Source organism: Sinocyclocheilus grahami, unplaced genomic scaffold, assembly GCF_001515645.1.
Source record: "Sinocyclocheilus grahami isolate Dianchi unplaced genomic scaffold, SAMN03320097.WGS_v1.1 scaffold158.1, whole genome shotgun sequence".
Classification (NCBI taxonomy): Eukaryota; Metazoa; Chordata; class Actinopteri; order Cypriniformes; family Cyprinidae; genus Sinocyclocheilus; species Sinocyclocheilus grahami.
This window is the reverse complement of record NW_015505337.1, coordinates 1,029,481-1,043,762: the sequence shown is the minus strand read 5'-3', so window position 1 is coordinate 1,043,762 and position 14,282 is coordinate 1,029,481. Positions and strand designations below refer to the sequence as shown.

The 14,282-nt window shown below is 38.1% G+C and overlaps 1 protein-coding gene across 2 annotated transcripts in view; it reads left to right on the top strand.

Moving 5' to 3' along the window:
* The first annotated feature begins 6,607 nt into the window (after positions 1-6,607).
* Positions 6,608-14,282, top strand: part of LOC107592808 (transmembrane protein 121) — a 31,922-nt gene continuing 24,247 nt past the window's right edge. Inside the window, exons 1-2 of one of the 2 annotated variants that reach the window (XM_016282374.1) lie at positions 6,608-6,809; positions 10,751-10,781. The gene's annotated coding sequence lies outside the window, so the exon portion shown is untranslated. The remainder of the gene's footprint in view (positions 6,810-10,750; positions 10,782-14,282) is intronic. The other variant, XM_016282373.1, reaches the window with a different exon arrangement.

The window sequence follows — 14,282 nt, the reverse complement described above, 5'->3', positions numbered from 1 at the left end:
ATATTTGGAGAGAACTATGTAAAGGGTGTTGTGAGTCATTATGAGAATATGTCAATCTGTGTACACAAAAAGCTCCACACATTTGTAAATCCTATCATTCCAGGTAGGGCAGTCTCAAAACAAAAGTCACCACAGTGTGACTTCAATGACAATGACTCAGAAAGCCTCGGAAAGCTTTGGATATTATGATATGATGATATGATATGATATAACACTTTATTGTCAGACGAGTCTGAATTATTATCATGTGTTTGAATGATGCAAAACACTGAAGTGTGTTTAACCGCAATATATTTGATCTTATAATTAGGTTGAACGTTCCTGTACTGTCTTCTGTATTCAAATCTGTATAAAAAATATAGTGTTTTAATATCTTTATTTTATAAATATAATAATATAGTCATGGGCGGCCTATGGGTTTGTGGGGCCCCAGGCTTGATCATGAAAATGGGCCCCATAATACTAAATCCATATAACCACTACAAACGTGACAACTGCATTGAAACAACTGCACAAAAAACACTCTGTAATTAAAATTCAGTGAAAGCCAAGCAAATATAAATACATTTAAGTAAAGACTATATACACGTACCTCATAGAGAGCAGATCTTTTGTAGACAAGTTAGTGTACAGATTAATTGCCCACTTTTTTGCTCAGTTTTTACTAGTCTTTATGTTGACAGTCTTTGAATTCATTGCCCAGATTATTCTTGGTGAAAAACAAAAAAAAAAGAAACGTGATAAGCCTTTGGAAACAGAAGCGCTGCCATCTGAACCTGCTTTAAACACAGGAAGCATCTCAAATAGCCACAAAGTAATCATTTATGTGACTTATTCTGTGCATTTCTGACAACTTGAGCACTTTTTAGGAAGTTTTGAAATGTGTGGATAATAATACTGTACTCCATATACCAGCGATGCTATGCGATATGAATAAATTATGCAGATTAGCAATATTTCTTTTTGTTTCACTGTTTACTGCTTGTACTGTTGCTGCATTTACTGTTGCTTGGTGATTGAAGTAATTTTTTGATTGAAAGCTTATCTTATGCTTAGCGTTATTTTTGGGTGTCACTGTCGCTATGGTTTATGTTAAAGGATGAGGTCCATGATTGTCTGCTTGTTCAAGCGGTACTGTGTATTGTGTTACCCGTGTGCCGATTGCTTTTTGTCAAAGGAGAATAAAGAATGTTTATTCGGCAGTGACTGTTCTCAAACCATTACATGTATAGCTCTCTGCAGCTCTATTGACACTTTCCTACACAATTGAAAACCGATCTAAACAAAGCCAATGCAAATTCAACTGCTGCATCTCTGAACAACACATAGTGGTGGTGTTTAGTTTATAAAAGAATCACTGTGCTTAAATCGGCTGAGTGAATAATTCAGTGACTCAAACATAATGACAGTAAAGATAATTCAGAACCACACACTACTCAACTATTCCTTCCACAGGAATATATGGTTAAAAATAAAAGAATTATGCTAGTATGTAGGCTTGCTGCGATAGACAGTGTTGATAGTGTTACCGGTGTTAAGCTGTAACACCGGTTACGTCACTTGCGCACCACCCCCCACCGTTGTTTTGATTTTTTATAGTAATAATAATCATTTAGTTTGGTTAGAGAACAGACACTACAAGTAAAAACTGAACGTGGCTGCTCAATGCAGTGTGCCAAACGACAGTCGCATCACAGATCAGCAGCAGGATTTCATTTATCGCATGAGGAAAGTGAGTCGAGCGGACTGACAAGTGAGGTGAGGCATGGAGGAGGATGACGATGATGGAGGAAGATTTAGTTTAAAAATGAAATGCTAAAGCACCTGTTATTTTGGTGTATATTTATTCGTTTTATTAAAGGGGTCATATGATGCGATTTCAAGTTTTCCTTTCTCTTTGGAATGTTACAAGCTCTTGGTGCATAAAGAAGATCTGTAAAGTTGCAAAGACTAAAGTCTCAAATCCAAAGAGATAATAGAGTCAACCACGCCTAAAACGCCTCATTCTAACACGCCCCCACATATCTACATCACTATGTGGAAATATTAGCATAATGCCGCCCAAATGTTCACGCAAAGAAAGAAGGTGTGGTTTCAGGAACAGCAGTAGTGTTGATGCAGCCATGTCAGGGAGACGCTGTGTGTTTCTAGGCGAAAGCAAAAGCACTTTATTTGGCCTTCCGGAAGTAGATGCAATTAGGAACCATTGGTTAAGATTTATTTACAACAGAACAGCACAACCCAGTAACGCGCAGAGTAACGCGTCGTGTGTGTGTGTGTGTGAGGGGAACAGGGTCACATCACAGGAGAGTGAACTACCTGTCAGAAATCATAGCATGTCAGCTGTCTTAACCGTGGCTTGTGTACTGCATCATCATCACTGTGTCTGTCACGCGAATCTGTTGCCCTTTCGGGCTTGAACTGATGGTAAAACTAACAACATTGTTAACTGTCTTGATATTTACTTTGAAAGCTGAAGCTGCGATTATGGTAAGGGGAGTTACATTTCCGACGCGTGCTTGTGGTGTTCGGCCAATCACAATGCACTGGGTCAGCTGGCCAATCAGAGCAGACTGCGCTTGTCAAAGGAGGGGGCTTTGTTGAAAACAACGTGTTTGAGAGAGGCGGGGCATAGAGGACCTACAATAATGTACAGTATTTGAAAAATAATGTTTTTTTTAACATTAAAGCATGTCAACATATTCTGTTACACCAAAAACACAAAATAATGATCTTTAAAATAGCATCATATGACCCCTTTAATAAAAGTTGTTTCATATAAGTGAGTTTGTCGTTGTACTGTTTTGTTGTTGTCCATTTAAGCAATTGATGCGAAATTGCTGGTAAATTTGAAAGTGAAAGTAAAATGCGCACAGGGATTATTTTAATTTGGATAATTTGTATAAAATTATACATTTTATAAATTTATAAAGCAAAGGAAAGCGAGGAAAAGAGGGAAAACTCCAACGAACACAAGCTCCCTCACCGTTACAATCCTACTATTATGCTGTTTCTGCCATCCTACTGCGAATGTGATGTTGCCTTTAAACAATAGGTAAATAATTTGAAATAAACATTTTCAACACAATATTCACACTTGTGTCACACTTGCAGTATTGAACTGCTGTGCTCAAACAAATTAGTTGAGTGAATAATTCAATGACTCGATCATAATGGCAGTGAAATAATTCAGAACTGGATACTTGCACACTACTAATTCACTACGAATTCACCAAGTCATTTATTTTGTATGTAAATAAAGCAGTGTTGTTGTGAATTAATGATTTTGTGACTCGCTCATAAGAAAACAGCACAGAAAACACATACTACACAAATCTTAATACCTAGGAAGCAAACAAATAAAAATTTTAAAGCGAAGCCAGAAGAATAGGCTAAGATTATACAATCCTTTTGTCTAGCTGTTAATCTCGTCTGAGATGCAGAGGTCCAGAGCTAGTCTTTGATATGGTAAAGAGTGCTGCATGTCCCTCAGCTCCATGCATGAAAGAGAGCAAGCAGAAGGGCATCAGAGTGAACCTGAAGGGAGGAGAAATCATTTAGTGTTGTGCTTTTTTAATTTGCTGGACGTATACGCACACAGGCCAACACAAGCATATTAACTCACACTTCCTTCACTAACAACCTCCTTGTCATATATTTTGAACACACACAAAGAAAAAAAGGAGGAAACATCAAAAGCCATCAGAGATTTGATCTATCTGTGAATTCACAGCCTTCCTTCACAGCCTTTTAGCATTCTGTGAGTGAGGGCGAAAGAATCACTCTCAGAACAGCAGCTTAAGGGCCATTACTTGTTCATTAGACAAAGAATAAACAAGAACCCAGCTATCTATATTTTTTAAAGAAATATGTTGTAGGAAGTAAATCTGCATTCGGAAGTAAATCTGCTTTTGATCTCCAAGCAGGTTTTCTGAAAGGATTGTTTTCCCTCATTGCCTTTCAGATGCCTTTGAGTTTCTTGAGTTTCTCCGCAGGGCAAAAGAATATATCACTCTTCACAGCAAGAATGCACGTGAGGGAATACAAGTTTACACTCTCCAGAAATGAATCACTCAGATGCTAAACTGCAAAAACCAGATTGAGAACGTGACAGAGTGAATCTAAATGATTTATTCTTTAACTTAGGTGCGTTATACACGCTTATTGTTCATGCAAACAATTTAATATATTCTAAGCAACAGTGAGCCATTTAAATTCCTATATCAATAGAGTCATTGTTTCACCCCGCAGCAACCAGAACTAACAAGGCCACCGATTTTAGTAGCAAATGAAGATGTTAATGCCCACATGAACTTCTCAGCACACTGCTAATTAGTTTGGCCGAGCTGTAGAGGGCTAATGAGAGGTGGTGCGTGAGCCACACGGTGTCAGACTGCTACAGGGATAGCAAGCGATGGGGAAGCCGAGCGTGTGAAATTGGAGTGATGTTTAATTAAAACTACATGTCCTAAAGGCTGCCAGCCCAACAACAGTCCAACACTCTTCCAATAAACGTCTATCCATCAGGATGCCGCCTAATGAGGGAGTATGTGGTTAGGTGGTTCAATATTGAATTGAACTTGAGCTAGAAAGACAACTCACTCTCTTTTGTTCTTGATTTCTTTGCTTGGTTGTGAAGAGCTTTGTGCACTTTCCTCTTTGGCAGAATCTCAAAACGAATGCATTTTCCTCTATTACACTATAAGGAGGCCTTCAGTCGCAGTGTTGCACATTCTCACTTATGGATGCTTCTACATATGACCAATCCTGCATGCTTGGCGTTTACATTGGTGAGAAGATTCATTAGAGCAGGTTTTGTTGCAAATGTGCTAGTGTCATGATTCTCCTCTGTGTGGAGATTCTCTAGGAAAACCTGAGAGTTGTATCTCTTTGTCTCTTGGGTTACTTCATTTCCGAGTCTTTCTTTTGTCCATGTGTGCCAAAACATGATACATTATTCATTTATTTCTTAACACAGATCCAATTAGTTGTGTTTGAAAAATTCATAAGGAAAAGAGAATTGTGTGCAGTGATACTCTAAGAAAGGAACTTTCTGATTATTTTATGTGCAGGGGATGTCTTGGGGAAATGCTATATTTAAGAGCAAAATCGAAGCCTTTAAAGTTGCCAGGTAGCTGTATTGTCATGGCTTTCACACAAATGCTCTTTAAAAAATAATAATCTCACAATATGTTTAAACGACTAATATCATCTGTCCTGCAGCTATGCCTATTTCTATAGAAAATCAAGATTAAATAGTCTAACTAATGATCATGAAATAGTTGTTTTAGGCACACAATGTAAAAAGTTCATTTGAGTTCATTTTAATGTTTCAAATTCAAATCTACTCATTTTACAATGAAGCCTATGAACATAATCTGTAAATAATTATTTAATGAATGCAATTACCATGGAGCTGTTTCTAATTTACGAGCATTTCCTGTCAAAACACACATTTAATTTCCAATCAAGTTTTGTTTTTCAGTCCCATTTCCCATCTTCCCAGCATGCTCTGGGTCATAAATAATTGCGGTTGTTTGACCTTTTGTCAGTTTCATTTACCCGGTTGCTGTTGATATTGTTGTCACATTTAGTAGTTTTGTGATGTTAGGATGCATTTACTCATCTTAAAATGATCAATTATTTGATTGTTCCCTTGTCGAGTACCTAATTATGTGGCATATTACTGTATTTAATGAGTGTTAGTTTCATGTCAAGTGCTCATGCCATGTTGTCAGTAGTTTAAACCAATAATCACTTTGCTTTCCATGACTTGTATTTCTCATAGAAATCATGACAGGAAGTACACAGTGTTGATCAAGTTAAGACCATGTAAATGAAAGGTCTGTTTTGCATACAATTACTCTTTCTAAGCAAATTTACATTGCACAGGTGGCACAGAAGCACTTCTGTAGTGGCATTTAGGCAGCTTTACACAGACCTTTTCATGCTGCTCAGAGGTGGCATAAATGCATTTACACAACAATTGCACCTTAATACATTACTTTGATACTAGGTCCTGAGGTGGGTCAGAGTAGGCATAATTTAGTCAAAAGAAAATTGAGCAGGCACAGAGCAGCCTTAACTTGACTGTGTAAAGATGCCTTTAGCTGTGTAAAGACGACTTTAGAGATACTTAATATAAATATTTTCAGTTATTTAAAAGATTAAACTGATATTTAGTTGCCAACTATCCGTAAGCATGCTGGTTCTTTTAATTCCAATTAACTCAGATATGTATATTTTATATGATATGCTCAGTGACTCATTTTTAATTATTTATTTTTAAGTAGCTAATCTGAAGTTCCGTTCTAAACGTTGCGTTCATTGATTTTGAGCAGCTATAAAGTATGATTTTTACAGTGCATGATGTAGCGCACACACAATATTGGTGGGGGTTTCATTTAGCCTTTGCATTGTCCACTAAAGGGGGAAGGCAGGTGGGCTGACGGTATCCCAACATAAGCAAATTGGCAATAAATTATGATCTCTGCTGGGAGGGTGAGGGAAGAGTCTGAATCACTGATTCAAGAGAGGGAGAGAGAGGGCGAGCGAGCGAGAAAGAAAGAGAGAGAGGGAGAGAGTAACGTGGATCGGACTGACTAGCACCGGCCCGCACGCGCGTCTCTATTTCCTCTCTCAGTGGTGTGTTGCACACGCGTTTCACTAGTTTTGACAAGGGATTGCTTTTCTTTTGGAGGCGACATCTCTTGTTTTCCATCAGGGCGCGCTTGGTGCGGATTAAATCACTCTCCAAACATCAATCTCGTCTCAGAGCGGATCAGCACCTTGGACAGCGGATGCCAGAGGTACAGTCTGCTGAACGGTCTGTTCGGATGAAGGAGGGTTTCCTGTCGAGATCATGAATTACCCGTTGTGCAATGAGCTGTGGCGAGCACATAAGGCGCGTTGTGCTTCCTAAATTAATATCAACTTAATTGAACTGACTGCATGAAGGACAATTAGTTAATGGCTGGCTGAGTACATGTGTGGATAAAAAAAAAGAAAAGTATTGTGATTTATGTCGGCGCTTCTAATGGGTTCGAGTTTTTAGTGCCGTTTCTATCGCTAAAGTATCCGTTTATGAATTAATGGGACAGCTAGCGCTTTTAGCTAACTAATGGGATTGTAAGATTGCAAAACTATCGGTTAAAGATTGTTAAATGAAAGGAGAAGAAGGATTCGAGGCTTCGACAGATGATAGTCTATGTTGTCTAATAACGATGTATGTATTTTTTTAGATTATTTGAGTTGTTTTTGTTGTGAATCTTATTCATATACGCTAAAAAGTCACTATTCAAACGGCATTTTCTCGTGGTCTTGGTTGGGATTCGTCTCAGTGACTCGAATTGTTTCAATCCAATTCACCAAAAGGATTCATTCATTGAATTGTTCTGCAGGTTATCGTTACCTAAGTGTTCATAATTGTGATATGAGCGAATCGTTGAATCGTTCACTCGAAACATCGAGTCGAATATAAAAGAGTTTTATGTTAATCTACTGTGAGACTTCAGAAACAGCGTTCAGTACCCACAGATTACATCAAAATAGGGGTTTCGTCCTTTTTGTAACCTGCTCGTCATAATATTAATCAATAAAGACAACGCAGCCTAAATAAATAAATTGCTTCTATAACACCATTAACATTGTATAATGACATATGCCATTTAATTTGTGTAAACTCATATTCTAACATCACTTTCCTCATTATTCTAACTGAACAACCTACATGCCCCTCTCAGCAGATCCTTGTCCACAAATTGGATTATTTGTTCATTACGTTCGTTCACGAACGAATTTGCATGTTCAGTTCTTGAAGACAGGAAAGCGATCACGATTCGTTCGCTTGAACGATTCATTCAAAAACGCGATTCTTTCCATGAGGGAAACCCACTGGCTCGAGATGCCAGTCTCCACACACTACAGCTTCATTAAGAGAGCAATATTTCTCTAAGCCTTTCAAACAATGGCCGTGAGGGTTGCTTCTGTTTTCATTGATTGAATATCATTCTCGTACCTCCAGGGGTTTAAAAGGGTTTTTACAAACGACTCGTCCATCCGTTTCCATTTACAGTACTGGCTCAGAGCCCGCGGGCATCTTTCACGCGCGCTGCAGTGTGTTCTGAGGTAAGCCAAGAGGCGCCCCACGTGACACATAAACAACCTGAGGGATCCTCGAACCCTTTCACCTCTTGACCTTGCATGCGCTATTATCGGCAGCCTTGAATACAAGGTGGGTTTATTTATAGGCACGTACATACTGTATGTTATACCTTATAGTCTTAGTTACAAAAACGCCCTTGAACATATTCTACTGTTACTGCACAACAAAAAGAAAAAGGTACAGGTAAACGAACACATATAGGTCACGTAAAAAATATCAAACCATTATTTTGGCCCAAAAATATTGCTTCTACAATGTTTTAAACTACACATTGAAACCAGCATACAGCACAAAAACATTACTCGAAAAAGAAAAAACACATTTGTGTAGCCTAATTGGACTTAGTCTCAAAACCTTTACAGTTAGGTCTTCTTCAATATTGTGACAACATCCCTGTCTTAGAACTGCTCTCCTTTATGAATGCTTGAATTTTTAGGTCTTCTTTTTCTTCTTGTCTGTTGGTCGATGTTTGTTGATTATGCTTTGTCACTTAATAATTCCCTTCCAGTCAGAGTTTCATTACTGAGTGATAGAGTCTTTGAGAGAAATAAATATGTCATCTGATTAATATTTGTTTTACAGTGATTATGTATCTGTGCCTGGCACATTGGACGTTTTATGTAGTCAGTGAACCCATACAAATTAGTAAGTTGCTAGAGTGATTTACAGGCATTTATGCGGGAAAGAAATAACTCTTATAAAATGGCAAACCCAAATCATTTACATTATTTCTGGCACTGTCAATGTGAAATAGCATTCACAATTCATTTTATTTCTGTTATATTTCAGAAGCAAAATGGGGGGGGGGGGGGGGGGGGGTGTAGGTTGGGATGTGATTTTTCTTTTTTCATCAGAAATTGATTGGATTTTGCAGATTGGTTGTTATATTCCAGAACATATCCAGGTTATTGGAGGAGTGAGGTTAAAAAGTTATGACAAAAGATTATGAAAATAAACATGATTTTTTTTCTTTGAGATAATGTGCATGGATCATCTGTTCACAATTAGACCAGAAATGAAAGTAAATACTGTTAATTTCATGATGACTTTAAGTGACCTCTCCTATTGATCTGATCAGGGCACACATAATTGCTGCAGGCAAAGCAGGCACTTGTACTTTATCTCATTTCCTGTGCATAAAAACTGAACTGGGTTTTCAGAGTGTCACACACTCTAAAAAATGCTGGGTTAAATATAACCCAGTGCTGGGTAAAATAGGGACAAACCCAGCAATTGGGCTGTTTTGACCCAGCGGTTGGGTTAAATGTTTAACCCAACCTTCTGGGTAGTAACCCAACAGCTGGGTCAAAACAACCCAATTGCTGGGTTTGTCCATATTTAACCCAGCATTTTTTAGCGTGCACCCCTTCCATTGTCCATTATCAGGACATTAGTCGGTATGACTGGTACATTCTTACCCTTCTGCCAGCAGGCCATGGAAGTTCCACCTGCATGTTTCCAATCTCCCCCGGGGGTTTCATAAGTGTGACATGACCACCTCCATTTGCAGGCAGACAGGCTAACTGCCTCCCTGCCAGTCCAAACCCCCCGCTGACTAATTACTGACACAATGTCAGCACGGACAGCTGGCAAGGCCATTTTGTGAAGTGAAGCATTTGACTGGGGTTGGCTGGAAGGAGGCCTTTTGCATCTGTAGGAGGCCTGGATTCTCGCATCAAACAATGCAGCAGTGCCCATTAGGCAGCATGCTGAATGCACAGTCCGTCAGCGCTGTGGAATGACGGTTAAGACGGCTGGTTGTGCTTATTAGAGATATTTGGATTGCTCTAGAGTGTGTGTTGTAATATGCTGGAACTTTTAAGGGGTAGCTGTCATTCTAGATTGTTCTAGAGATCTTATGTGATCACATATGCCTCCGGTGCACTGTTAACTATAGCAGAGTCGGAACGGAGTTTATCTGCCACATAAGCTTCTTCTTAGAAGAAAGGTGACTTGGTGAGTTGCTCCCAAGGCAACAGTAAACCCACACAATTCCAATAAACAGTTTATGTAGTGCTGAAGTACAGGAGATAAATGTTTAATATTCTACAGTTATGTTCAGAATTTATAAGCAGAGTGCATGCCATATATGTTATATAAAAAGCACATAAACAGTCTAAATATCACAAATGCGTAATGTGAAAGTATGTGGAACTTTATATATCATCAGCTTTGATACAGATGGTTTGCTGTATTATTACCCTAAAATCTGCTCTTAATGAAATAGTTCACCCAAAAATGAAAATTTTCTGAACATGTACTCAAGATGTAGGTGAGTTGCAAAATTTAGCATTACATCAATGGATCTTCTGCAGTGAATGGGTGCCGTCAGAATGAGAGTACAAACAGCTGATAAAACCATCACAATAATCCACATGTAATCCACACGACTCCAGTGCATCAACTGACATCTTGTGAAGTGAAAAGCTGTGAAAAGTCCATTACTAAGGCATTTTAAAAGTTTAAAAAGTCCATATCTATTGTGCTCTCACATCAAAATCTACCAACATATTTGTTTAGAACTATTTTGGACTGTTTTCACATGTAAACGGTGCTTGATCTGTGCAAATTTCTCTCCTTATTCAGATGATGACTTTTTCACTGGAGAAAGCAATAGGTGAGTACATTTTCAGAAATTTTTCATTTTGGGGTGAATTCCTTTCACAACTTTGTCACTTTGAAACATGCGTGACATTGCAGTGTCCAGTCAGTAATTTCTACTGCAGAATGCTATTAAACACAATACACAATTTGAGATTTGGTGGAAATTACACTGTGGTGGAAATGTTCATGAATACCAAACAATATTCCAGAATTCTGTACAAAGTCTAGAAATGTTACTTTGAATTAAGGATACATAAAATGCAAGTAATGAAATTAGCTATTAAGCATCAACAGCACTTATGCAAGTAATTTAAGCACTCAAAGACAAATGGTCCACTAGGTAGTGCGCATACACAAGATGTGTCCATCCAGGCTCACGGTCAATAGAATATACTTTAAGGGGCTTGCATGCTCAGTTGTGCACAACTTTTTGTGAGAATGCAAAGCATTTTTTTATATATAGTTTTCAGCGAGTTTACTTTCTAAAAGTCCACAGGGCCAATGTACCCATAGCGGATGAAACAATGTCTATGTAAAGTGGTTTGGGCTGAATTAATTGCAGAAGTGTAATACTTAGGGTTAGGGGTTTAATAAGTGCTGTGCAAGCACTGTAATCAATAGTATTAATCTAAACCCAAAATATGCACTCTGCCCAATTTTAGCAGAGTAATTCATTGTCCCAACTGAACATTAGTTCCCATGACAACCTAGTCATCTATTAGTTCTCTGGCATTGTGACAGCAGTACAGTAGCCAACATACTTTCGTATGACAAATGTTGTAAAGCAAATAGAGTTCTTTCAGTGTGCGAGATGTTATTTTAGAGCTGAAAAGCTCATAGCGACTCCACTCACACTTGCCTTTGTGTTGTGTGCTCTGTGAATGAACGTATTCTGCTGTGACAGATATATTAGTCAGGTTTGGTTCTCTTCCCTGATGCTGGATGACAGTTCATAATACTTTCTTCCTTAGAAATATCAGACAGTGAAATCAACTTGGGAATCCACGTGGCCTGAAATACTCCTTCCATCTAGACTGACTTTGTTCTACTATAAAAATTCAACATGACACTTTGTCTTGCTAAGCACTATACTGAGTCGTCCTTTCAGAGTCACCTAAAATATAGCTATTATAGTTTTACACCTGAATGGAGCGTGGCTGTGTGGTGTTTCTGTTGATCTACCTGGACAGGAGAGTGCAGCCCTTCCATAACAGCAGCATAAGGGCAGAGACCGCCGAGTCTCAGAGCAGCAAGCACTTAAGAGCGCGTGGGGCCCGAAGTGAATCAGAAAGGGAGAGGGAAAGATAAAGTGAGTCAGAGAGAGACAGAGGCAGCAAAGATAACATCTATGTGCCACAATGTGTGATTGCACTGGTTACTGCCTCTTTTGTAGCAGATTTGGAGCTCTTAAGTCGTTCCATTTGTTGCCTCTCAGTGTAGCAAGTATAAAATTGGCGAGGCTTGTGTAGCCAAGAGTCTGTTTCTAAGCTTACTGAGATGAATTTAATAATTTTTTCCTAAATGCTGGAAATGGGGGTAACACTTTAGTATAGGGACCAATTCTCACTATTAACTAGTTGCTTATTAGCATGCCTATGATTAACATATTGACTGTTTATTAGTACTTATAAAGCACAAATTCTGCACGATCATATTCTACATCCCTAAACTACTACCTTACTAATTATTAATAAGCAGCAAATTAGGAGTTTATTGAGGCAAAAGTCATAGTTAATGGTTTGTTAATGGTGTGAGTTGGACCTTAAAATAAAGTGTGACCGAATTGGGTTGCAATGTTTATAATATAATATAATATAATATAATATAATATAATATAATATAATATAATATAATATACAGTATATATAACATTTATATTTATTTACTCCAATTATTTGCAAAACTAACAAGTGTACCTGAGACCAACATAACATTAGAGGATAACAAATGTAATACTTTACGAAATTCTCTGCTTATCTGAATATTGGGGGAATTTCATGGTTATGATCCTGTATTCAAGTACAAATTATGATGCTTAAAGGGATAGGTCAACCAAAAATTACAACTTTATCATTTACTCTCCCTCGTGTGTTTCGAAACCAGCATGACTTTCTTCTGTTGAACACAAACAGAAATTATTTATAGCCATACAATGAAAGTGAATGGTGACTACAGCGGTCAAGCAAGATTTTTAGTAAATAATAATGAAAATGTCTGATTGTTTCTCACATATGGCTTCAGATGACTTGAAATACAGTGTTTGAGTAACATGGACCACTTTTATGATGCTTTTATTGTTTTTTTTGTCACTTGTAGAGCTTGACAGCCCACTGTCCCCATTCACTTACTTTGTATGGAAAAGAGCAGCATGAACACTCTTTTAAACATCTCCTTTTGTGTTCTACTGAAAAAAGAAAGTCATACACATATATCACGACTTCAGGTTGAGAAAAGTATGTGCTTATATTCATTAGGCTTTTGATAATTAATCCATTACACATAACTTGCCCTGATGTGGTTTAATAGAATATGATGCACCTAAAGCAGTAATTCTGTATCCTTAGCCACCTGCTTAGGTAAATATCATGAACATAATTAAAACACTTTTTATTAGACCCTACGGCAAGAAATGTAAATGTGAACCAGACTGCAGTCGAAACCTAAGTTGAGCAGCATCCCTAAAAGGTCACATGGATTTTCCTCAGTCACTGTGGGTCATATCAGTTTCTACTCTTTCAGCTTTACACAGTCCTAGTCCTCCGTCTCTCTTTAAGGTGTCTAAGCTGTTGTGCTGCAAACACCTTGGGTTGCTCAAAGCTCCAGCTCTCATGTGAACAGAGTAGAAGAGGCACAAGAGTAGAAGAGAAGAGATACTCTCTTCTCCTTCTTAGCACAGCACCAGGGACAGTTGTGTCACGCTGAGATAAAGAATCTCATGGACGTGAGAAGCCTCCCAATGCCCAGCCTGACAAAGTTCTGCAGTTTAAAGCCTCCCTGTCATCTCCAACCAGAAAGACATAAATAGCAAGCACAGAGCTTTCTGGCTCTCGCCTCATGCCTTTGCCTGATTCTGTGGCTGAGATTCCCATGGGAATGACTGAGACAGTGGAACAATGCAGCTGAGAAATTAAAAGATAAATCCTGCCAGTGAGACAGGCTCTGCATTCTAATATCTAATATCTCAGAATGAAGTTGTAAGGAAGCCTCTCCACTGTATGTGATTTTGAGCTTGATTTACTATTCTGGGCAAGATACAGCTATTAAGGGAATAGTTCATCTAAAAATGAAAATCCCATCATCATTTACTCATCCTCATGTTGTATGTATGACTTTCATTCTTTTGTGAAACACATTTTATTAACCAGAATGTCTAGGCTGAGCTCCAAAAAAAAATAGAGAGAGAGAGAAAAGAAAAGTCAAAACAGTATATTTCAAGTCTCTTTAATAATTTTTACTATTTATTTATTTTTACATTAGGGGGCATTTACATGACCCTGTTTTAAACTAAATACAA